Genomic DNA, 26,608 nt, shown 5'->3' with positions numbered 1-26,608 from the left:
GTCACATTGTTTCATCCAAAAGAGTCAGGACTCAATTTGGACACTGGCCAGTTCATTTATTCACACTCCAAGGAACAAAGCATGAGGTGACATACATTGCATTTCAGCAATCTTGTACATGAATTCCATATCTATGAGAACTTCACAAAGTTACTCATGACATTCTCACAACTTAGTACTTCACCAATAGGCTCTGTTCGGAATCACATAGTGAGTCCGAACTCTGACTTTCTCAAATGAGAATACTAAGCTGTGAAATGGCATGTCTAATTTCAGGATTAAGGTAAACATGATGCAATTCATACGTAGTGACTTCGAGACATAAGAGGTTAAATGGTTTGTTCTTATCTTGTCTCTAGAAGTGCACTGGTCAATTCAGTACCTTCGGAAGATACCTAGAAGAACTATAGAGTCCCCAACTCTCAATGCCTCATAACCAGACATCATAGATTCTTCTAACAATCGTACTGAGGTCAATAGTCCTTTGACCCTTAGATTGCGAATATATCGTTTTAAGCAAACTACGAAGAGTTTGTTCATGCAAATCTACATTTGTCTCTTCGTAAGTTGTTAAGTTTGTTTATGGACTAAAAGACTAAGGTTTTATTATAAAGCTTCAAACAAAGAAAGAATGAATGAACGTTTCAACTTTATTATTAATGAATAAGCAATTACAAGCAAGAGTCTTCGTAAGACTATATGACATCAAATGTACATCAATAGACACTACTACTCTTCTTGTGGGCACCATTGACAACAAACTCCCACTTGACTCAAAGAAGATGTGAGTAGTCCTACATGCCTAATCCCTCTCGAAGTCGGTCGAAGACCATGTTCGCTAGGGCCTTGGTGAATGGATCTGCCAGAGATCTACTTCACCTCCACGTCTCCGCGTTGCGGGATCTCTCGAATCAAATGGTATTTCCTCTCAATATGCTTAGAGTGCTTATGGCTTCTAGGTTCCTTTGAGTTAGCGACAGCCCCACTATTATCACAATAAAGGGTCATGGGCTCGTCGACGTTTGGAACAACTTCCAAATACTTAAGGAATTTTCTAAGCCATACAGCCTCTTTGGATGCGTCAGAAGCAGCCACGTATTCTGCTTCCATTGTGGAGTCAGCAATGCAGGATTGCTTAATACTTCTCCACACAACAGCTCCACCATTAAGGATGAACACAGATCCCGAAGTGGATTTCCTGGAAACCTTATCCGCTTGAAAATCGGAGTCGGTATATCCCGTCATAGTCAGGTCAGTACCTGAGTATGTAAGCATCAAGTTCCTAGTTCTTCGAAGATACTTAAGAACACGCTTAACAGCAATCCAGTGCTCGGGTCCAGGGTTGGTTTGGAAACGGATAACTATGCCAACGGTGAAACAGATGTCAGGTCTAGTGCAAAGCATAGCATACATGAGGCTTCCTACGGCAGAGGCGTAAGGAATTTTCCTCATGTCTTCAATCTCTTGTGCAGTCTTGGGAGACTGGTCCTTAGAGAGTGAAACTCCATGCCTAAAGGGTGTTTGGCCCTTCTTGGAGTCTTGCATCGAGAAACGATCCATTACCTTATCAATATAAGATGCTTGAGAGAGCGACAGGGTCCGGTTTTTCCTATCTCGAAAGATTTGGATCCCCAGAATGTACGCGGCTTCTCCTAGATCCTTCATATCGAATTGCTTTGCCAACCAGACCTTAACCTCAGATAACTTACCCACATCATTACCAATGAGTAGTATATCATCGACATATAGTACCAGAAACACAACTTTGCCTTCGTGTATTAACTTGTAAACACAAGGCTCATCTATTGATTGTTCAAAGCCAAAGCTCTTTACAGTTTCATCGAATCTAATATTCCATGACCTAGATGCTTGCTTTAATCCATAAATGGATTTAAGCAACTCACAAACCTTGGTCTCTTGACCTTCTTCCACGAAACCGTCTGGTTGAGCCATGTAAATGCGCTGGTCAAGATTGCCATTCAGAAAGGCTGTCTTGACATCCATTTTCCAGATCTCATAGTCGAGAGCTGCAGCTATGGATAGGAGTATTCGGATGGATTTAAGCATTGTGACTGGCGAGAAGGTTTCTTCATAGTCAATCCCTTCTTGTTGGGTATAACCCTTCGCCACAAGTCGTGCTTTGAACGTCTCGACGTTCCCATCAAGACCCCTTTTCTACTTGTATATCCACTTACACCCTACAGGTTTAATCCCTTCAGGAAGGTCTATAAGTTTCCAGACATTGTTGACATACATCAAGTGCATTTCAACTTTCATGGCGTCAAGCCAAAGGTTTGATTCAGAACAAGCCATCGCTTGGCTATGGGAAACAGGATCATCCATGTCAGAGACGGCTACGAGAGAGTCTCCATAAGACATGTACCTGTCAGGCTTTTAAGTAGCCCTCCCACTACGTCGAAGTACTACTTGACGAGATTCTGATGAGTTAGGTTGTGTTTCAGTTGGGGTAAGAACAGTTCTTACAGATGAGGTAGAAGCTTCCTCACCCAACTTTTCTTCAAGCACAATTTTGCTTCTAGGTTTAGCATCCTTCATAAAGTCCTCCTCAAGGAAACGAGCATTCGTGCTATCGAAAGTCTTATCGTCCTCGGGACTATAGAAAGTAAAACCTTTGGTTTCCTTTGGATATCCCACAAACAGGCACAATTCTGACCTACTAGCCAACTTGCTAGTCTTTTGCCTCAGCACGTGTGCATGGCAACCCCAAATTCGGATGCGGCCAAGATTCACTTTACGGCCAGTCCATCGTTCATAAGGAGTACCAGGAACTGTTTTGGACGGAACTTGGTTCAGAATGTAGGCGGCTGTTTCAAGGGTATATCCCCAAAAGGAAAGAAGGAGTGATGAGTAACTCATCATTGATCTAACCATCTCCATAAGAGTTCGGTTTCTTCTCTCTGACACTCCGTTTTGTTAAGGTGTGCCAGGTGCGGTAAGCTGAGAAGCGATACCTTCTTCTTTAAGAAAGTCATCGAACTCTCCAGACATATACTCACCACCTCGATCAGATCGAAGGGTTTTGATCACTTTGCCAGTTTGCTTTTCCACTAAAGCCCTAAAGACCTTAAATACGTTAAAGGTCTCGGATTTGTGTTTGAGCAAATAGACAAACCCATATCGTGAGTAATCATCGGTGAAGGTAACGAAGTATTCGTATCCTCCACGTGCCTGTTGGTTGAGCGGACCACATACATCAGAATGTACTAGTTCCAGCAACTCAGTGGCTCTTCGACCCTTATCGGAGAAAGGTCGCTTAGTCATTTTTCCTTCTATGCAGGATTCACAAGTAGGTAGTGAGCCTATTGCAGAGTCTTGGAGTGGACCGTCCCTCACAAGTCTCTTAATCCTATCTAGACTGATATGACCAAGTCTCAAGTGCCAGAGGTATGTTGATTTTGTTAGATCGGAGGATTCAGAAAGTTTGATCCTCTTTGGCTCCCTAATTAGATCATTATCTATTTCGGTGTCTAAAAGAGAAGGTTGAGTGGGATAGATGTAGAAAAGAGCATTCTTCATACATGCATCAGTGATAAAAGAATTATCAGGAAACGAAATACGAATTCCACTCTTAATGAACTTTAAACAATAATCTTGCTCACGATGACGAGGAACAGATATTAAGTTCTTTCCAAAGGAAGGAACGAAATAAACATTATTCAAGTTTAAAGTACGGTCTTCAAAAGACAGCGTCACGGATCCCACAGCCTTCGCAGACACGAGGCTCCCATCACCCCATTTGAAACATAACTCGCCTTCCTCTAAGCTTTTGGTTTTCTTAAAACCATTTAAGGAACAACAAATATAGTTAGTAGCAGCGGAGTCAAGAATCCATGTTGATACATTATCAGCTACTAAGCATGCTTCGGTAACTAGTACAATACTATGTTCCTTTGCTTTGAGGTAGGCATGATAGTTCTTTTTATCGGCCTTGTAAGGTCTCTTCACAGTTCCAGAGGCGGAGGCCTTTTGCTCAGTAGCATGTGCCTCTCCTTGATTCCTCTTTCTCTTAGTGAGACCTACAGCAGTGTGAAGTTCCTCCATAAGCTTGGTAACAGTGTACTAGCTTGCTAATGGAGTAGTTCATCTTTGAGGTATCAAGAGATGCGGGGAGAGTTTCTAAGATCACATCTATGACATTCTTCCCATCAATCTCAGATCCTAGGATTTCCATTTTACTCAGATGACTAATGATCAATATCATATAGTCTCCAACAGGAGTCCTAGCCTTCATGCGACAGTTCATAAATTGTCAGACTGCTTTTTGCCTTGCTTGACGCCTTTGCCCTGCAAACATCTCATGGAGATTGGTGAGCATGTCGGCGGCAGTCTCGATGTCACGATGTTGTTGTTGCAACACATTTTTCATTGATGCTAAGATATAGCACCTCACAATCTCATCGGAGCAGAGCCAGGCCGCCAAGGTGTCTTTGTCCTCTTGAGTTGAATCATCATTCGTCAGAGGAGAACACGGGGTGGTGAGTACCCATTTGTGCTTGTTAATGGCAAGGATGATGTCGAGGTTAAGTTTCGAGTCTATGTAGTTTTCGTTTTCGAGTTTGTTCGAGGAAAGGATGAAAGAGAGAGAGTTGGGAGACATATTGCCTATAAAAGTTGAAACAAGTTTATGATTAATCTTTGGTTTAGGATTTAAGTTTGTTTAAGACTTTATAAAATCCAAAGGTGTTATAAACCAAACGATAATTTACTCCTTCGAGGGAAGGCCGCAAAAAATCTCCATTTATAAGTAAATGACACATCATTAATGCTTAGCCAAGATGTCAATACACCAAAATTTGACTAGCCACCTTGTAAATTGGTTTGATCACTCACATCCTTTCGCAGGGCCTCAAGGGAGGATTACTAGGGATTGAGTCTAAGTGTGTAACCAACCACTTAGTCCAAAAGAATGACTTTGAAAAAAAATCCGCTGAGGGGAGGTCTTGTCTCATTGTCTCACTTTCGGATTTAGCTCATTGAGCAATGATCAGTGCAAAGCGTCCTTGAGTACTCTCATTTAAGAGAGGGCCACGAGGGTGACTCTTAGTCTGGCGTCACTTGCACTTTTCATTAGTGTTGGAGATCGTGGGTTACAAACAACAAGTATAACCCTCCCACTTAGTTTTTGGAGTTGGTTCATCGACTCTTATAAGTTCGGAAACAGATTTCCTAGTTAGAGAGCGACAGAGCGGACAACTAGAAGAGAATCCTAGATCGACATGTTCAGAGTAGTATTAGTGCATAAAGGCACAAGGTACATACTCGATCTTTTCCTATTTTCTATTTCGGGAAAGTGCGTGAGGGAAGTGTGAACTTCAACTCACTCGAACACTTGAAAGTTTGAGATTACACATCTTTTTATTTTTCGGCTTGTCTACATGGAGACCTCCCACTCAAATTTTCAAGAGCATATAGATTTTGAACATATGTGATATAGATATAGTTTTGAAAACATTTTGAAAATTTATTTGATTTGGATGACAAAATATTTTCAAGTTTGAAAGTGAAAACGGTTTTTCAAAATTCAAACTAGTTTTGTAAAAAACTCAATTTCAATTAAACTTTCAAAAATCAAAACATTTTAATCTTACACATCATGTTTATAATCATATGAAAAACATTTTTGCTCAAGAAAATTTTCTCATTAGAGTTCTATAACTCATGGTAGTGGGGCTGAAAATCCAGAATTCTAAAAAACTGGAGTTTCGGAACAGCCGCGCACCTCGGAGTAAAATCGCCATATCTGTTAAGAAACTAGTAAGACAACAAAACTAGTCACAAAATTTTACTCGAAATTTCTCAAACCTTTAAAACACGTTTTTCAATATAAAAAATTAAAAACTTTTAGAACTGATTCTAATGTGTTTTAAAAACATCCCAAACTCATAGAAAATCAACATGATTTTTAATTTAAAGGCAAGTGCAATAAATTAAAAAAAAAATCTAAGATAACAATTCTAACTTGTCACAAAATTAGTAAACTTTCGAAAACGATTTTCAAGCTCATAATTTTAAAATACATGTACATGCATATCTTTGACCACAGCTCTGATACCATTTGTTGGAATCGATATAGGGTTTAAGAAAATAATTAACGCTTCGGTAAGCGGCGGAATTTTAAAAATTTTCTTTTACAAGTAAAAACAGTTTTTACTAACCTAGACAAAAGAGCAAGTACATGTAATTAAAAACTATTATAAGCTAAGATGTTTACTAACCTTTCTTGAAGCTTGAACTTTGAAGAAGCTTTTGGAAAGTTTGCATCGCTCGTCTCCCCTCGCAGCACGTCTCTCTTTCTTTCCTCGGCACCTCGAGCAACCACGAAAGTTTCTATCACTAAATCACTCGAAATAAAGAAATTAGTGAGTGGGCACTTTTAAACACTACGACTTAAGAACAAGTCTTGAAGTCGCAGAGCTAAACACTAGGTCGAGTGAGGACCTAGGTGCCAAAACAAGAAAAATCGAAAATAAACTAGAGAGAGAGAGAGGAGTTCGGAAACCACAAGTTCTAGAGAGAGAAGCTCTCAATCTCTAACTTATGTGGAATGAATAAAATGAGGGGAATGAGGGTCCTATTTATAGGAGAAGGGTTGACCTGGAAAGAAGTAGTTTCCTCTTATTTTCCAAGTCTTTATGAGCAAACCTTTATTTCCCATTCCTATCCAAGTCACACGGCCACATAAGCCTTCATGACACCTTGGATTTGTTTCCTCTTTTATTTTTCTTCTCCCTTGACTTGTCTTGGCCGAAATTCCCATTGCCTTGAATAGGAAATTTGTTTCCTCTTTTTCTTTTGGCAAGTATCTTCATACATTAATGCACAAAAGGAACTCTCTTTCTCTTTGGGTAGTGGGCGCCTATTATGCTCTAGAAAGGCCTTCTAGAAGCTTTTCCATTTGTTCATGACAGCATGAAAAAGGCCCATTAAGAATTTTCAATAAAATTCTTATGAAATGAAATTAATTCACAAGGCCCAATGATCAAGTCATGGCCGAGTGACATTAAGTCATCAAATGAACTTGTCAAAAAATTTATTGACATTCATTTCATCCTTTCTCTCAAAAGACAAAAATACCCTTTTGACTATTTTCGTTCTCGTTTTGACTTAGCTTCCAGTTTAACTATTCCTATCGATATGATTCGTGACAGTGACCTCATGGACCCAAATGAACAAAGCTTGAGCTAAACACTTGGACTCAAAAGTTCACAAACCTTTTTCAAGTTTAGCTTAATGCCAACTGACTCCACTAAAGAGTTGACACTGAAAATCTCTCGGTTCAAATGAATTTATTTTCTACTCAAGAATTCGACCTAATTATGATGAGCGGATCCACTGAATATTATCTATGTTTACCCTTCATGAATGTCATCAGCTAGTCGGGATTTACTAAATTACCATCTTACCCTTCTAGCTGTTATTTCCTCAACTCCTTTGTCGCTTGTGAATAAGTTAGAAACAATGTATTGACGAGGAGCTAACAAGTCACATTGTTTCATCCAAAAGAGTCAGGACTCAATTTGGATGAGGTGACATACATTGCATTTCAACAATCTTGTACATGAATTCCATATCTATGAGAACTTCACAAAGTTACTCATGACATTCTCACAACTTAGTACTTCACCAATAGGCCCTGTTCGGAATCACATAGTGAGTCTGAACTCTAACTTTCTCAAATGAGAATACTAAGCTGTGAAATGGCATGTCTCATTTCAGGATTAAGGTAAGCATGATGCAATTCATACGTAGTGACTTCGAGACATAAGAGGTTAAATGGTTTGTTCTTATCTTGTCTCTAGAAGTGCACTGGTCAATTCAGTACCTTCGGAAGATACCTAGAAGAACTATAGAGTCTCCAACTCTCAATGCCTCATAACCAGACATCATAGATTCTTCTAACAATCATACTGAGGTCAATAGTCCTTTGACCCTTAGATTGCGAATATATCGTTTTAAGCAAACTACGAAGAGTTTGTTCATGCAAATCTACATTTGTCTCTTCGTAAGTTGTTAAGTTTGTTTATGGACTAAAAGACTAAGGTTTTATCATAAAGCTTCAAACAAAGAAAGAATGAATGAACGTTTCAACTTTATTATTAATGAATAAGCAATTACAAGCAAGAGTCTTCGTAAGACTATATGACATCAAATGTACATCAATAGACACTACTACTCTTCTTGTGGGCACCATTGACAACATCATAATCAACCTTAAGGTATTATTGTAATTACCTAAAGCTTAATATTAAAAAAAATATAAATTCATAGTCAATTATATCAAAGATGAGTTGCAAACCTGAATAAGTAGCAACATTCGACTTATCAATATCCTTCTGCATTAAATGAGATTATATCTCTACATCAGATATGAGAAAGATATAAGTCTTTAGTGGAGCGCTTAAATTGGTCTGTGGTTAGTCTATGCCTGGGTAGCTTGATAGAAAATCACATAGGCAGCTCGATGTAGATTGGATCTGACAGGTATGAGCATTCTGTATGGGGTACCATACATGATATAGACATGTTGCAGTTAAGTACATCGTTTAAGCAATCGTTATGATAAGACGTATCACAAGTATAAATGATGGTCACAATATGCATCAACCTAAATCCCGAGGTGCTCTTGAAAATCAAGGTTATATACTCGGCTCTTTGATTCATAAGTTCACAGCTACAATGATGCTTATATACTTATGTTTTGAGACACTGGGGTATAATTAGTGATGGAATGGAAACATCAAAAGTGGAATCCAGCTCTCAATAAAGAAAGTCAATGTTTGCTCATCTGATAGCTATATCTAGAATTGATCGATTGTCGACACCTTTGTGCTTTGAGCAGCAAATAAATCTTTTGCTACGGAATCAGTGGAACTCAGGGCTCAAAAGTAATTCAAGGGTATACCATGTCACGAGTTGAACCTGGAGGGTAGATACTTACGTACTGACTATATAAGTGAACACTTATCTTTAATGATCAAGTACATATAATTCTGATAACTTCGAGAGGTTCAGTCTTGGAATTTTTGTGGAATATCACCAAGATATGATGAAACGAAAGAAGAGAGGTAACATTGTTCGTCTAGCTTTGAGTTATTAGGTACGTATTCTCCGAGTCGACTCTGGTATAATGAGTTAGAATACTCTTGTAGTAAATATGTGAACTTGACTATACACTCACTACTGCAACATGGTTGCAATATCTTTCGCATTCGTAATAAAGCACTTTACGAGTAAGTTATTAATTGTTAAGTAACTTTTGAATATTACTAAAATTTAAATGGACTTGTTCATGAACAATTTAAATCTTCTCAGAAGGCCCAGTAAGACTTGTGGTAGACGTGTACAATAGAGTACATGGACATTGGATTTGTTTGATTAGAGCCCGATAGTATTGGAGCTTTTTTTTAAATAGGAAAGTAATATTATATATTAAATATGATCCGATTTGGTGAGTCTTTAATATAGTAACTATTTATGAGAATATTATGAAGGTATTATCCACTATTCTAATTATAGAATAATATATCTTATTGTGAGAAACAAAGAATATATTAATTATATTATTTAATGAGAATATCTTGGAGATATTCTATACTGTTCAGTTTCCTGAATGATATATTATAATACAAGTAGTAAATAAATATTAGACAGGATCTGAATATTTTATTTATTAAAGTATATTGAAGATATTTGATTTGCTCTATTCAGAGAATAATTATCTCATATTAAATAGAATAAGATAAAATCAAATGAGGAAATTGCATATTCTATTTGGTAAGCTTGAAATCTATAAATAGAGGCTTAAAGTAACAGGAAAACACCCAATACAGTGACTTCCACTCTTGGAATTCGCACCTCCCATCTCCCCTTGGCTTGGACGTTTTCTCTCTCTTCCTGTAGTTGAGAATTTGTTCAACCCACTTCCCAAATAAAGAAATAATTATTCTAACACCTTGTTGAAATAATTAGTGAGTAAAGAGTTGCCTCACACCTTGGTCTCTATCCTTCCGGAGATTACATCTTGGAAGATTACAGTATCGATCAGCCTGAGCAATCGAGGACTCGACGATCCGAGAAAGAGGAGCAGTCAAATAATCCGAGAGCGTGAAGATCCAGAAAGTTAGGCTCATAGAGTATCTGTAGCTGAGCCGAAAGGTATGTAATCCGAAATCCTCTTATGGTAATGTGTTGATTGTGTTTTTTCAAATATTAGATTTGTTGTTATTGAATAATTTTGAGTATCAGGGTTATTATTATTTATGTTAAAGAATAGTGTTTGTTCATGTATTCATTTATTATGCATTTGTGAACATATTCTAGGGTTAAGAGATTTGTAACCCAGTAAAATTGAAACGATCTTTCGTGTTCAATACATGAGAACCGTAATTAAACCTTTATGGATGTAATTATCCTACAATTGGTATCAGAGCGATTGTTCTTGTCTGATACCAATTTATTTTCCAACACAAAGAACAAAGCATGATGTGATATACATTGCATTTTAGCAACTTGTTCATAAATTTTAATTATATAGAACTCATTACCCCAAAATGACTGCATTTCACCAACGGCCTAATCATAAATTCTTAAAGAAGAACCTTGATCATTGAATCATCAAATGAATATGACTAATAATAAGTTATTATTTCTCTTTTAGGATTTAAGTTAACTTGAGTGTATTCATATACATAGTGATTTTGAGACTCTACCTGTTAAATGATCATGGCTTAAGTCTTAAAAAGTGCACTGATCATATACAATATCTTCATAAGGTATCTAGGAAGAATTATAGAGTCCCAACTCTATATGGGACTCAAATATCGTGATTTCTCCTAACAATCATCTATAAGAATCAATTGTCCATTTGTTCATAAGATTATGAATATTACTTTTACAAAATCATTAAGAGAGATATTATGCAGATTTGTATTTGAATCTTTGCATGCTGTAAGTTGTTTCATGACATAATTAATAAGAACGAATGTTTCATTTTATTGATATGAATTCAACTTTACATAAAATGGCTTTTGAATAAAATCTAATTACAGTTAAGTAAATACATAATTTACATCTACTTATAGGCACTAACCCAACAATCGTATCATAGGAAATATTTCCTAACATACATATCTACCACTATTCATAAGTATTGTCTAATATTGAATTACGTTTTTTTTATTGTTGACAATTGTTTCAGATTTTTCTTCTCTTGGGTGTGCAGTATGTTATGTTTTGTTCAATACTTGACCATAGCAGAGCAAGAGAGACTCTCTTTGAAAAATATCATACCGTAGTACTTTGTTCTCAAAACTTTATTACAGTTTTTTTAACGCTAAGACTCACAGAGATTGGCGTGTATAAGCATGTAAAATTCTCATTTATCTATCACAATCTTATCTTGTTTTGGGAGTATTTTTTTTCAGGATTGATGAAAGTTAACGATGAATTTAATTGTTTCATTTTAGTCAACTTGAATCATTGTTTTGATGAACTCAGCTAGGAACACATTGATCACAAGATTTTGAGAAAGAATAAGGATAATGTACTCCAAGCAAAAGAATAAAAACGTTAGAGATAGTACACTTAAAAGACTTCTGTGAGCTTAAAGGCGCAAGTAAAATGTTGCTTATAGAACACATGACAATACATTGCATCGTTATCGCCTGTCACGCGATACATTGCCCACCTATTGCTTCTATGTCGAGATTTTTGTTTTAACTACCAATTGGGATGAAAATTGAGAAAGTATATAGTTTATGGACCGGGCGCATCGAAAAACATGGGTATGACCTAACATAAAATTTGGAGTAAGATATAACTTTAGATGTGTTTGGGTGAAAAGGGGATTCTTAAAGCACTCTCGAGAATGAGACAGTTGATTGATGGCTTGAGATAGATTCACTGTCTTCATCGCAACTAATTTTTCTTTCTCTCCTTTTATCTTTCTTTTATGGACCCATTTTTTATCATGATTTTTACGTCAAATCGATTGATCTTTATTCTATTGATGATTGCTTAATTGTGTGTTTAATATGTTGGAATTGATCTAGGGTTTAAGAAACAGTGTAACGCTTCGGGTAAGCGGTGGAATTTTAAAATTTTTCTTTTGACAAGTAAAACAATTTTACTAACCTAGACAAAGAGCAAGTACGCGTAAGTAAAAACTATTATGAGCATTGTAAATTTACTAACCTTTTTAGAAGCTTGAACGTTGAGAAGCTTTTGGGAAGATGCAACGTTAGGCTTCTAGAAGGCCTTGGATTTGTTTCCTCTTTTGCTTCTCCCTTAGCCTTGGCCGCCAAAACCATTTCCTTGTAGAGGAAATTTATTTCCTCTTTTTCTATTGGCAAGTATCTTCATACATCAATGCACAAAATAAGTCTCTTATTCTCTCTATGTTGGATGGTTTCATAGGGCTTCTAGAACATGTTTCTAGATGTCTTACTTGTTCTTGACAACATAAGAAAAGCCCACTAAGAATTTTCACATAAAACTTATTTATTGACCTTCACTCCATCCTATGTCTAAAAAGACAAAAATACCCATTAGACAATTTTCGTAAAACTTGTCTAGTTCTTGTTTTGACTTGGCTTCTAGTTTAACTAATCCTACTCGAAATGACTTGTGACAGTGACCTCATGAATCCAAATGAACAAAGCTTGAGCTAATATACTTGGACTCAAAAGTTCACAAACCTTTTCCAAGTTTGGCTTAATGTCAACTGACTCCACTAAAGAGTTCACACTAAGAATCTCTCGGTTCAAATGAATTTATTTCTACTCAAGAATTCAACTTAATTGTGATGAGTGGATCCATATAATATTATCTATGTTTACCCTTCATGAATATCATCAGCTAGATGGGATTTACAAAATTACCATTTTACCATTCTAGCTGTTATTTACTCAACTCATTTGTCGCTTGTGAATAAGTTAGAAACAATGTATTGACGAGGAGCTAACAAGTCACACATTAATTCATCCAAAAGAGTTGTTGTCGCACGAAAATGAACAACTATTTAAAACCTCGGGCGGTTCGATCCAAGGCCGGACCAAGTGATCGCACCCGGGCCAAGAGTGTGAACTCGATAGTCTCGAGCTAGGGTTTTCTCCGATCAACCCGCCTCTCAGGAGAGGTAGGGGGTGAGGAGTGTTGTCAATGGTGCCCACAAGAAGAGTTGTAGTCTTTATTTTGTACATTTGATGTAATAAAGTCTCATGAAGACTCTTGCTTGTAATTGCCTATCTATTCATTAATAAAGTTGAAACGTTCATTCATTCTTTCTTTGTTTGAAGCTTTATGATAAAACCTTAGTCTTTTAGTCCATAAACAAACTTAACAACTTACGAAGAGACAAATGTAGATTTGCATGAACAAACTCTTCGTAGTTTGCTTAAAACGATATATTCGCAATCTTAGGGTCAAAGGACTATTGACCTCAGTATGATTGTTAGAAGAATCTATGATGTCTGGTTATGAGGCATTGAGAGTTGGGGACTCTATAGTTCTTCTAGGTATCTTCCGAAGGTACTGAATTGACCAGTGCACTTCTAGAGACAATATAAGAACAAACCATTTAACCTCTTATGTCTCGAAGTCACTATGTATGAATTGCATCATGCTTACCTTAATCCTGAAATGAGACATGCCATTTCACACCTTAGTATTCTCATTTGAGAAAGTCAAAGTTCGGACTCACTATGTGATTCCGAACAAGGCCTATTGGTGAAGTACTAAGTTGTGAGTCTGTCATGAGTAACTTTGTGAAGTTCTCATAGATATGGAATTCATGTACAAGATTGCTGAAATGCAATGTATGTCACCTCATGCTTTGTTCCTTGGAGTGTGAATAAATAAACTGGCCAGTGTCCAAATTGAGTCCTGACTCTTTTGGATGAAACAATGTGACTTGTTAGCTCCTCGTCAATACATTGTTTCTAACTTATTCACAAGCGACAAAGGAGTTGAGGAAATAACAGCTAGAAGGGTAAAATGGTAATTTAGTAAATCCCGACTAGTTGATGACATTCATGAAGGGTAAACACAGATAATATTCAGTGGATCCGCTCAACGTAATTAAGTCGAATTCTTGAGTAGAAAATAAATTCATTTGAACCGAGAGATTTTCAGTGTCAGCTCTTTAGTGGAGTCAGTTGGCATTAAGCTAAACTTTGAAAAGGTTTGTGAACTTTTGAGTCCAAGTGTTTAGCTCAAGCTTTGTTCATTTGGGTCCATGAGGTCACTGTCACGAATCACATCGATAGGAATTGTTAAACTGGAAGCTAAGTCAAAACGAGAACGAAAATTGTCGAAAGGGTATTTTTGTCTTTTGAGACATAAGGATGAAATGGATGTCAATAAATTTTGACAAGTTCATTTGATGACTTAATGTCACTCGGCCATAATATGATTAACTGGGCCTTGTGAATTAATTTCATTTCATGAGAATTTTATTGAAAATTCTTAATGGGCCTTTCTCATGTTGTCATGAACAAATGAAGAAGCTTCTAGAGAGACTTGGGCGCCTACCCTAATAGAGAAATAGGAGAGTTTACTTTGTGCATAAATGTATTTAGATACTTGCCAAAAGAAAAAGAGGAAACAAATTTCCTCCAAGAGGAAAGTGGGAATCGGCCAAGTGAGAGACAAGGCAAGGCCTTGAACAAAATAGGAAACAAATCAAGGCTTCTAGAAGCCTTGAGTTGGCCGAGTGTCTCAAAGGGAAAAAAGAGGAAATTGCTCATGAATATGTGATATTCTATAGAAGAGGAAACTACCTTATTGAAGGTGAGACCTCTCCTATAAATAGGAGCCTCATTTCCTCACATTTCATTCATCCAAGTTTAAGAGATTTGAGAGACTCTCTCTTTAGAACTTTGGCCGAAAATCCTCTCTCTCTCTCTAGTTTATTTTCGATTTTTTCTTGTCTTGGAACCTAGGTCCTCACTCGACCTAGTGTTTAGCTCTGCGACTTCGAGACTCGTTCTTAAGTCGTAGTGTTTAAAAGTGCCCACTCACTGATTCCTTCTTTTCGAGTGATTTAGTGATAGAAACTTTCGTGGTTGCTCGAGGTGCCGAGGAAAGAAAGAGAGACGTGCTGCGAGGGGAGACGAGCGTTGCAAACTTTCCACAAGCTTCTTCAAAGTTCAAGCTTCAAGAAAGGTTAGTAAACTTCTAGCTCATATTGGTTTTTAATTACATGTACTTGCACTTGTCTAGGTTAGTAAAAACTGTTTTACTTGTAAAAGAAAATTTTTAAAATTCCGCCGCTTACCGAAGCGTTAATTATTTTCTCAAACCCTAGATCGATTCCAACAAATGGTATCAGAGCTATGGTCAAAGTTTAGCATGTACATGTTTTTAAAATTATGAGCTTGAAAATCGTTTTCGAAAGTTTACTAATTTTGTGACAAGTTAGAATTGTTATCTTAGATTTTTTTTTAATTTATTGCTCATGTCTTTAAATTAAAAAGCATGTTGATTTTCTATGAGTTTGGGATGTTTTTAAAACACATTAGAATCAGTTCTAAAAGTTTTTAATTTTTTATATTGAAAAACGTGGTTTAAAGGTTTGAGAAATTTCGGTAAATTTTGTGACTAGTTACTTTGTCTTTCTAGTTTCTTTTATTTACCGTAATCGTTTTATGCATGTTGTTATTTCTTTTATTCTATGTTATTACCTTGCTAATAAAACACATATAAAAGCTTTAAACAACATCTTAAAACGTTCCGTTACACTTGATTCTTTTTCGCACCTAAGTAGGACCTAGCTTTAATTTATTTATTTTTCTTCGAGCTGGAGTAAACCCGCATTAAAAGTGGCATAACTCTCTGCTCAGAAATCTAAATTTAATGATTCTTGAATCAAATTAAAGCTCTGTCTGTCCTCTGTCCAATTCCACCAGTTTCGGCTGAAAAGGACATCGGAGCCGCCAGATATGGTGATTTTACTCCGAGGTGCGCGGCTGTCTGAAACTCCAGTTTTTTAGAAATCCGGATTTTCAAACCCCACTACCATGAGTTAAAGAACTCTAATGAGAAAATTTTCTTGAGCAAAAATGTTTTTCATATGATTATAAACATGATGTGTAAGATTAAAATGTTTTGATTTTTGAAAGTTTAATTGAAATTGAATTTTTACAAAACTAGTTTGAATTTTGAAAAACCGTTTTCACTTTCAAACTTGAAAATATTTTGTCATCCAAATCAAATAAATTTTCAAAATGTTTTCAAAACTATATCTATATCACATATGTTCAAAATCTATATGCTCTTGAAAATTTGAGTGGGAGGTCTCCTTGTAGACAAGCCGAAAAATAAAAAGATGTGTAATCTCAAACTTTCAAGTGTTCGAGTGAGTTGAAGTTCACACTTCCCTCACGCACTTTCCCGAAATAGAAAATAGGAAAAGATCGAGTATGTACCTTGTGCCTTTATGCACTAATACTGCTCTGAACATATCGATCTAGGATTCTCTTCTAGTTGTCCGCTCTGTCGCTCTCTAACTAGGAAATTTGTTTCCGAACTTATAAGAGTCGATGAACCAACTCCAAAAACTAAGTGGGAGGGTTATATTCGTTGTTTGTAACCCGCGATCCCCAACACTAGTGAAAGATGCAATAACGTGGGACTAAGAGCCGCTCTTGCGACCCTCACTTAAATGTGAGTACTCCAAGGCGTTATTGCTTCGATCATTGCTCAATGAGCTACGTCCGAGAGTGATGCAATGATGACAAGGCCTCCTCTTGGGGGATTGTTTTTCAAAGCTGATCTTTTGGACTAAGTGGTTGGTTGCACACTTAGGCTCAATCCCTAGTATCCTCCCTTGAGGCTCTGCGAAAGGATGTGAGTGATCAAACCAATTTAAAAGGTGGCTAGTCAAAATAGATGTATTGACATCTTGGCTTAGCATTAATGATGTGTCATTTACTTATAAATGGAGATTTTTTGCGGCCTTCTCTTGAGGGAGTAAATTATCGTTTGGTTTATAAGACCTTTGGATTTTACAAAAGTCTTAATAAAACTTAAATCCTAAACCAAAGACTAATCATAAACTTGTTTCAACTTTTATAGGCAATATGTCTCTCAACCCTCTCTCTACAATTCTTTCCTCGAATAAACTCGAAGGCGACAATTACGTCGACTGGAAACGTAACCTCGACATAGTCCTTACTGTCGACAAGCACAAATGGGTTCTCACCACCCCCTGTCCTCAAACGAATGATGATTCGACGCAAGAGGAGAAAGACGTCCTGGCGGCCTGGCTTCGATCCGATGAGATTGCGAGATGCTATATTTGGCATCGATGAACAATGTGTTGCAACAACAACATCGTGATTATGAAACTGCCACCGATATGCTCTACAATCTCCATGAGATGTTTGGAGGGCAAGGACGTCAAGCTAGGCAACAAGCGGTCCGACAATTCATGAACTGTCGTATGAAGGCTGGAACTCCCGTTAGAGATCATATGATGCTGATCATTAGCTATCTCAACGAGATGGAGATTCTTGGATCTGAGATTGATGGGGAGACTAAAATAGATATGATCTTGGAAACTCTCCCCGAAACCTTTGATCCCTTCAAGTTGAATTATTCCATGAACAAGCTGGAGTACACTGTTACCGAGCTCATGAAGGAACTTCAAACCGCTGAGGCACTCACTAAGAAAAAGAGGGCTCATGGAGAAGTACATGCTACTGCCTCCACCTCTGGATCTAAGAAGAGACCTCGCAACGCCGAGAAGAAGAACCAACCTAAGGTTCAAACGAAGAAGAAGGCGCCAAAGGCTCCGAAGGTGGACAAGTCTAAAGACAAGTGCCACCACTGCAACGAGCCTGGTCACTGGCGTAGGAACTGTCCTGCCTACCTCAAAACCAAAGCAAAAGGTATTGTACTTGTTACTGAAGCCTGTTTAGTAGCTGATAATGTATCATCGTGGATTATTGACTCCGCTGCTACTAACCATATTTGCTGCTCCTTGACTGGTTTTAGGAAAAGCAAAAGCTTAGAGGATGGCGACTTCTGCTTCAAGTGGGGTGATGAGAGCGTGGTGTCTGCGAAGGCTGTGGGATCCGTGACGCTATCTTTTGAAGATCGAACTTTAAATTTGAGTAATGTGTATTATGTTCCTTCCTTTGGGAAAAACCTAGTATCTGTTGCTCAACTTTTCGAGCAAGATTATTATTTAAAGTTTATAAAGAATGGAATTCGTATTTCTTTTTCTAATTCTTTCGTCACTGATGCATGTATGAAGAATGGTCTTTTTTACATCTATCCCACTCAACCTTCTCTTTTAGACACCGAAATAGATAACGATCTAATTAGGGAGCCAAAGAGGATCAAACTTTCTGAATCCTCCGATCTAACAAAATCAACATACCTCTGGCACTTAAGACTTGGTCATATCAGTCTAGATAGGATTAAGAGACTTGTGAGGGATGGTCCACTCCAAGCCTCTGCAATAGGCTCACTACCTACTTGTGAATCCTGCATAGAAGGAAAAATGACTAAGCGACCTTTCTCCGATAAGGGTCGAAGAGCCACTGAGTTGCTGGAACTAATACATTCTGATGTACGTGGTCCGCTCAACCAACAGGCACGTGGAGGATACGAATACTTCGTTACCTTCACTGATGATTACTCAAGATATGGGTTTGTCTATTTGCTTAAACACAAATCCGAGACCTTTAACGTATTTAAGGTCTTTAGGGCTTTAGTGGAAAAGCAAACTGGCAAAGTAATCAAAACCCTTCGATCTGATCGAGGTGGTGAGTATATGTCTGGAGAGTTCGATGACTTTCTTAAAGAAGAAGGTATCGCTTCTCAGCTTACCGCACCTGGCACACCTCAACAAAACGGAGTGTCAGAGAGAAGAAACCGAACTCTTATGGAGATGGTTAGATCGATGATGAGTTACTCATCACTCCCGCTTTCCTTTTGGGGATATGCCCTCGAAACAGCCGCCTACATTCTGAACCAAGTTCCGTCTAAAACGGTTCCTGGTACTCCTTATGAGAGATGGACTGGCCGTAAAGTCAATCTTGGCCGCATCCGAATTTGGGGTTGCCCTGCACACGTGCTGAGGCAAAAGACTAGCAAGTTGGCTAGTAGGTCAGAATTGTGCCTGTTTGTAGGATATCCGAAGGAAACCAAAGGTTTTACTTTCTATAGTCCCGAGGACGATAAGACTTTCGTTAGCACGAATGCTCGTTTCCTTGAGGAGGACTTTATGAAGGATGCGAAACCTAGAAGCAAAATTGTGCTTGAAGAAAAGTTGGGTGAGGAAGCTTCTACCTCATCTGTAAGAACTGTTCTTACCCAAACTGAAACACAACCTAACTCATCGGAATCTCGTCAAGTAGTACTTAGACGTAGTGGGAGGGCTACTCAAAAGCCTGACAGGTACATGTCTTATGGAGACTCTCTTGTAGCCGTCTCCGACATGGATGACCCTGTTTCCTATAGCCAAGCGATGGCTTGTTCTGAATCAAACCTTTGGCTTGACGCCATGAAAGTTGAAATGCACTCGATGTATGTCAACAAAGTCTGGAAACTTGTAGACCTTCCTGAAGGGATTAAACCCGTAGGGTGTAAGTGGATATACAAGAAGAAAAGGGGTCCTGATGGGAACGTCGAGACGTTCAAAGCACGACTTGTGGCGAAGGGTTATACCCAACAAGAAGGGATTGACTATGAAGAAACCTTCTCGCCAGTCGCGATGCTTAAATCCATCTGCATACTCCTATCCATAGCTGCAGCTCTCGACTATGAGATCTGGCAAATGGATGTCAAGACAGCCTTTCTGAATGGCAATCTTGACGAGCGCATTTACATGGCTCAACCAGACGGTTTCGTGGATAAAGGTCAAGAGACCAAGGTTTGTGAGTTGCTTAAATCCATTTATGGACTAAAGCAAGCATCTAGGTCATGGAATATTAGATTCGATGAAACTGTAAAGAGCTTCGGCTTTGAACAGTCAATAGATGAGCCTTGTGTTTACAAGTTAATACACGAAGGCAAAGTTGTGTTTCTGGTACTATATGTCGATGATATACTACTCATTGGTAATGACGTGGGTAAGTTATCTGAGGTTAAGGTCTGGCTAGCAAAGCAATTCGATATGAAGGATCTAGGAGAAGCCGCGTACATTCTGGGAATCCAAATCTTTCGAGATAGGAAAAACCGGACCCTGTCGCTCTCTCAAGCATCTTATATTGATAAGGTGATGGATCGCTTCTCGATGCAAGACTGCAAGAGGGGTCAAACACCCTTTAGGCATGGAGTTTCACTCTCTAAGGACCAGTCTCCCAAGACTGCACAAGAGATTGAAGACATGAGGAAGATTCCTTACGCCTCTGCCGTAGGAAGCCTCATGTATGCTATGCTTTGCACTAGACCTGATATATGTTTCGCCGTTGGCGTAGTTAGCCGTTTCCAATCCAACCCTGGACCCGAGCACTGGATTGCTGTTAAGCATGTTCTTAAGTATCTTCGAAGAACTAGGAACTTGATGCTTACATACTCAGGTACTGACCTGACTATGACGGGATATACCGACTCCGATTTTCAAGCGGATAAGGATTCCAGGAAATCCACTTCGGGATCTGTGTTCATCCTTAATGGTGGAGCTGTTGTGTGGAGAAGTATTAAGCAATCTTGCATTGCTGACTCCACAATGGAAGCAGAATATGTGGCTGCTTGTGAAGCATCCAAAGAGGCTGTATGGCTTAGAAAGTTCCTTAAGTATTTGGAAATTGTTCCAAACGTCGACGAGCCCATGACCCTTTATTGTGATAATAGTGGGGCTGTCGCTAACTCAAAGGAACCTAGAAGCCATAAGCGCTCTAAGCATATTGAGAGGAAATACCATTTGATTCGAGAGATTATGCAGCGCGGAGACGTGGAAGTGAAGAAGATCTCAACGGTGGACAACCTCGCAGATCCATTCACCAAGGCCCTAGCGAACAAGGTCTTCGACCAACATCGTGAGGGATTACGCATGAAGGACTACACACACCTTCTTTGAGTCAAGTGGGAGTTTGTTGTCAATGGTGCCCACAAGAAGAGTTGTAGTCTTTATTTTGTACATTTGATGTAATAAAGTCTCATGAAGACTCTTGCTTGTAATTGCCTATCTATTCATTAATAAAGTTGAAACGTTCATTCATTCTTTCTTTGTTTGAAGCTTTATGATAAAACCTTAGTCTTTTAGTCCATAAACAAACTTAACAACTTACGAAGAGACAAATGTAGATTTGCATGAACAAACTCTTCGTAGTTTGCTTAAAACGATATATTCGCAATCTTAGGGTCAAAGGACTATTGACCTCAGTATGATTGTTAGAAGAATCCATGATGTCTGGTTATGAGGCATTGAGAGTTGGGGACTCTATAGTTCTTCTAGGTATCTTCCGAAGGTACTGAATTGACCAGTGCACTTCTAGAGACAATATAAGAACAAACCATTTAACCTCTTATGTCTCGAAGTCACTATGTATGAATTGCATCATGCTTACCTTAATCCTGAAATGAGACATGCCATTTCACACCTTACTATTCTCATTTGAGAAAGTCAAAGTTCGGACTCACTATGTGATTCCGAACAAGGCCTATTGGTGAAGTACTAAGTTGTGAGTCTGTCATGAGTAACTTTGTGAAGTTCTCATAGATATGGAATTCATGTACAAGATTGCTGAAATGCAATGTATGTCACCTCATGCTTTGTTCCTTGGAGTGTGAATAAATAAACTGGCCAGTGTCCAAATTGAGTCCTGACTCTTTTGGATGAAACAATGTGACTTGTTAGCTCCTCGTCAATACATTGTTTCTAACTTATTCACAAGCGACAAAGGAGTTGAGGAAATAACAGCTAGAAGGGAAAAATGGTAATTTAGTAAATCCCGACTAGTTGATGACATTCATGAAGGGTAAACATAGATAATATTCAGTGGATCCGCTCATCGTAATTAAGTCGAATTCTTGAGTAGAAAATAAATTCATTTGAACCGAGAGATTTTCAGTGTCAGCTCTTTAGTGGAGTCAGTTGGCATTAAGCTAAACTTGGAAAAGGTTTGTGAACTTTTGAGTCCAAGTGTTTAGCTCAAGCTTTGTCCATTTGGGTCCATGAGGTCACTGTCACGAATCACATCGATAGGAATTGTTAAACTGGAAGCTAAGCCAAAACGAGAACGAAAATTGTCGAAAGGGTATTTTTGTCTTTTGAGACATAAGGATGAAATGGATGTCAATAAATTTTGACAAGTTCATTTGATGACTTAATGTCACTCGGCCATAATATGATTAACTGGGCCTTGTGAATTAATTTCATTTCATGAGAATTTTATTGAAAATTCTTAATGGGCCTTTCTCATGTTGTCATGAACAAATGAAGAAGCTTCTAGAAGCTCCTTCTAGAGAGACTTGGGCGCCTACCCTAATAGAGAAATAGGAGAGTTTATTTTGTGCATAAATGTATTTAGATACTTGCCAAAAGAAAAAGAGGAAACAAATTTCCTCCAAGAGGAAAGTGGGAATCGGCCAAGTGAGAGACAAGGCAAGGCCTTGAACAAAATAGGAAACAAATCAAGGCTTCTAGAAGCCTTGAGTTGGCCGAGTGTCTCAAAGGGAAAAAAGAGGAAATTGCTCATGAATATGTGATATTCTATAGAAGAGGAAACTACCTTATTGAAGGTGAGACCTTTCCTATAAATAGGAGCCTCATTTCCTCACATTTCATTCATCCAAGTTTATGAGATTTGAGAGACTCTCTCTCTAGAACTTTGGCCGAAAATCCTCTCTCTCCCTCTCTAGTTTATTTTCGATTTTTTCTTGTCTTGGCACCTAGGTCCTCACTCGACCTAGTGTTTAGCTCTGCGACTTCGAGACTCGTTCTTAAGTCGTAGTGTTTAAAAGTGCCCACTCACTGATTCCTTCTTTTCGAGTGATTTAGTGACAGAAACTTTCGTGGTTGCTCGAGGTGCCGAGGAAAGAAAGAGAGACGTGCTGCGAGGGGAGACGAGCATTGCAAACTTTCCACAAGCTTCTTCAAAGTTCAAGCTTCAAGAAAGGTTAGTAAACTTCTAGCTCATATTGGTTTTTAATTACATGTACTTGCACTTGTCTAGGTTAGTAAAAACTGTTTTACTTGTAAAAGAAAATTTTTAAAATTCCGCCGCTTACCGAAGCGTTAATTATTTTCTCAAACCCTAGATCGATTCCAACAAGGAGGAGGAGTGACCGTGCTTTGGTTGTCGGCTGCCTACGTACCCGTGCGTGGGATCAGGTCAGAACGTAGTTCAAGCGTGTAGGACGCAGTATGAGGCGCGGAGCCTTGGTGGAGAGGCGTGCTCGACGAAGGAGACGGGGCGCGAGGAGTCCTCGGCAGCGTCTCAAAACTTCGGAGATCGCGTACGCGTTTAGTGTGTTAGATGCGCGAGGGGAACTCTAGTCGAGAACCCTAGGGGCGTGCTTGAGCACCGGAGAACGTTCGGTCAAAGGGAGCGACGTCCGGGAAGTCCCCGTGAGTGCTTTGGAACCTTTGAGAACGAGGGATGGAGAAGAGAGTCTGCTTCAGGCCAAATATGGCATCCAGAGAAGCAGAGAAGAGTAAGAAATCGAGCGTGTCGATCATAGATGAATAGAAATTATTGGATGGCTTTCCCCTCAATGGGATGGGGTTTATATAGGTGTTTGGGAGCCTTAGAAGGTCCCTTTTTCGTCCATGTGGGACTAGGAACGCGCATGCCATCAAGTGGAGGCGCACGACGCGTGCGGCGCACAACGCGCGGCACGCGGCGCGCGGGTCACCGGGCGTGGCGCGAGGGTCATCGGGCGCGGCGCAGGTCGCGCGGCGCATAGAGCGCGCGGCGCGCCGTCTGCTGCACGGCTGGCTGGCGTAGCGTGTTGTGTGCGTGATGAACGGCTCGTCTTGTCGGTTCTTGCGGGCCTTCGAATATCATTCTTTCCACGTGAAATATGAAGATTTCCACTTGATGAGAGTGACTCGATTCGAGGAGCAAGGCTCAACTCGACAAGAGCGACTAGCGACTTGACTCGAGGAGCGACTCGAGAATGACTCGAGGCTCGACTCGAGAAACAATTCAAGGCTCGACTCGAGGAGCGAAGCTCGACTCGAGGAGATTGACTTAAGGCTCGACTCGAGGAGCGAAGCTCGACTCGAGGAGTCAAGAGTTTAGGCGAGGGCTTGAAGATTTGCCGCTCCTCAGGACCTCCGGCCTGACCATTGGCCCTTTGAGCGACGTGCCTTCTTGGCGTCTCGGGTTTTCCGAAAACGACCGACAACATTAGCCCCCCAAGTTCGTCGCTCGGGAGGCGTCCCAGCGATGAACTTTTTATTCTTCTAGTTGGGTGTTTGAGGAAAATATTTCCCGTGTCTTGTGACCCCTAGGAAAAATCTTTTCCTCTTCTCTTTCTCTTTTTTTTTTCTTTTTTTTTTTTCGAGGGCCGCGCGGCGCGCGCCCTGGACGGCGCGGCGCGTGCCCTGGACGGCGCGGCGCGTGCCCTGGACGGCGCGGCGCACGCCTTGGACGGCGTGGCGCGCGGTCAATGCTGCATGACCCGTGCGGCGCGCGGGCTTGGCGCGCGGCGCGGGGCTGGTTCGCCCCGCGCGGGAGAACTCCGACTTTTTGGAGTTTTTACTCCGATTTTGCTCCTTGTGGGAGTAGGAATTCGACTCCTACCCCCCTAGAAGTCTATAAATAGACCTCCCCCTTCCCTTTATTCCTCACTTTATTTTTTCTCTTTTTCTACGCTTGTTTTCTTTTTTTACGCTTGCATTATGGGTGTCCCTCCCCTTTTCTCAGCTGAGAGTCCCGAGATTGATTTCTCTCTCTTATTTCAGGGTTCTGAACACGCAGAGGATGATCTCTTCGCGGGATTAAGGGAAGTTCCTCTGCACGTGGAAGAAAATCCAAGCGGAGTAGAGCAGTGGCTGGAGGAAGGCGAGCTGGGTGCGACCGTTCCCGCTGCTCAGCCTCTTGAAGAGTGCGCGCCAACTGGGGCGATACAGGTGGGGAGTTTGATCATCCCACGTCCGGGGAGCCTGCCCCTCACCTCGTGATCAACTTAGTTGGCGAGGGGGTTCGCGACAAAGTTCGCTTCGACGTGCCGCAGTCCGACTTGGACTTTCAAGGCGTGCCGGGAGATATTACGGACGCGGATGCGGTGACTCCGCTAGAGTCGGTTCTCGACGAGATAGACTGCGTGGACGACTTTGGTCCCGAGTCTGAAGATCCCGAAGGTGAGTCAGAGACACGTTCGGGGGCCGAAGGCCTCGCATCGGAGTGTCCCGAGGTACTGTCGGTAGCTGCCGCGGTCGTGTCGGAGGGCAGGGACCCTTCCGTGGAGCCAGGGGGTTCTCAGCCCGAGACCCCTGACGCTGAGGCGTTAGTATCGGCGAGGTCGCTTGCTAGGACGTAGTGGTATCCCGAGGAGGGCCTTGCTGCTCCCGAGGACTTCGATTGTTCGGGGGTCGATGCTTCGAGCTCGCTCACCTACCGGACATTCGTTGGTCTCCGGGAGGCATTTGCCATTCCGTCGTCCATGGCGCTTCTCCGTCCTTTACAGGACGACCGTCCTTTCCGGCCTCGTCGTGGATTTGCCGCAGTTTCAGTTGCAAGTCTCAACTGCGGGTTACGGCTGCTGTTTCAACCCATCGTTCAGCAGCTTCTCGCCCGTCTGGGGGTGCACGCATGTCAGATGAGCCCGGCATTCTACCGTATAGTGGCGATGTGCCACATGGAGTGGCATTGCCAGACTGAGCGGGTAATGACCGTGAGTGATTTTCGCAACCTCATCGCGGTCTTCCCTGCGCCCGGGCAACCCAGTTTCTTTGTGGCCCGCGATCGCCGGAATACTAAGCTGATCGTCGATTCAGAGAAGTATAATCGACGACCATGGGTGTGGGTCTCGGCGGAGGCTTTTGGCGACGCGCCGCTCCGGTTCGGCCCCTTGGCCGAGTTTTCTGCTAACGTAGGGGCCGATGACCTCGACTTTGTGAAGGAGATCCGGGGAATATCGGAGGCTCGGAAAGCCGTCGAACGATTTCGTTCCCCTGAGCTGATGGCTTCTACCGGGTGGTTCCCGCCATTTCCACCTAGCCAACGGACCGAGAGTGCCCCCAGTGCCGCTTCATCTCTCTCGAGTGGCGATCCGCAAGGTATGTCGACGTTTCACACTTCTTGCTTCTTGTTTTTAGCTTAGGTCTTTGACTTTTGTTGCTTTTGTAGTCTCTTCGGCTAGGGCAAGGGCTCGAGCGCGCCTAGCGAAGGCTTCTCGGGACCCGAAGTCGTTGGCGGCGGTCCGTTGCCGGATTGCCGCTCGGAACGGTCGGGAGAAACCCGATACCGATCATCGGACGGGGAGTGGTCCTCGCGCTTCTTTGAAGCGACCCTCCTCCTCGGCTTTACCCGACACGTCTTCGGACTCCAAGCGCGTAAACTCGATGGTTGACGTGGAGGCTGCGAAGGTTAGGGGGGAATGTTCCCTGGGCCTCGCTCAATCTTTGATGAAGATGTGGAAGAGCGTCGTGGCTAGCAGCGACGTGGAGTTCTTTCGTCACGGCGTT

At 40.6% G+C, this 26,608-nt stretch overlaps 1 protein-coding gene across 1 annotated transcript in view; it reads left to right on the top strand.

Annotated features, from left to right (window-relative positions):
• The window catches only part of LOC149389884 (uncharacterized), an 82,487-nt gene that overhangs the window by 1,811 nt on the left and 54,068 nt on the right, over positions 1 to 26,608 (top strand). The gene's annotated exons all lie outside the window — the stretch shown is intronic.

The sequence above is a fragment of the Urtica dioica genome, chromosome 8 (assembly GCF_054948205.1).
Source record: "Urtica dioica subsp. dioica isolate 48M chromosome 8, U.dioica_male_clone48M_v1_H2, whole genome shotgun sequence".
In the NCBI taxonomy this organism is placed as follows: Eukaryota; Viridiplantae; Streptophyta; class Magnoliopsida; order Rosales; family Urticaceae; genus Urtica; species Urtica dioica.
Note: the sequence above shows the minus strand (reverse complement) of the source record. Positions and strands in the feature narration are given on the sequence as shown.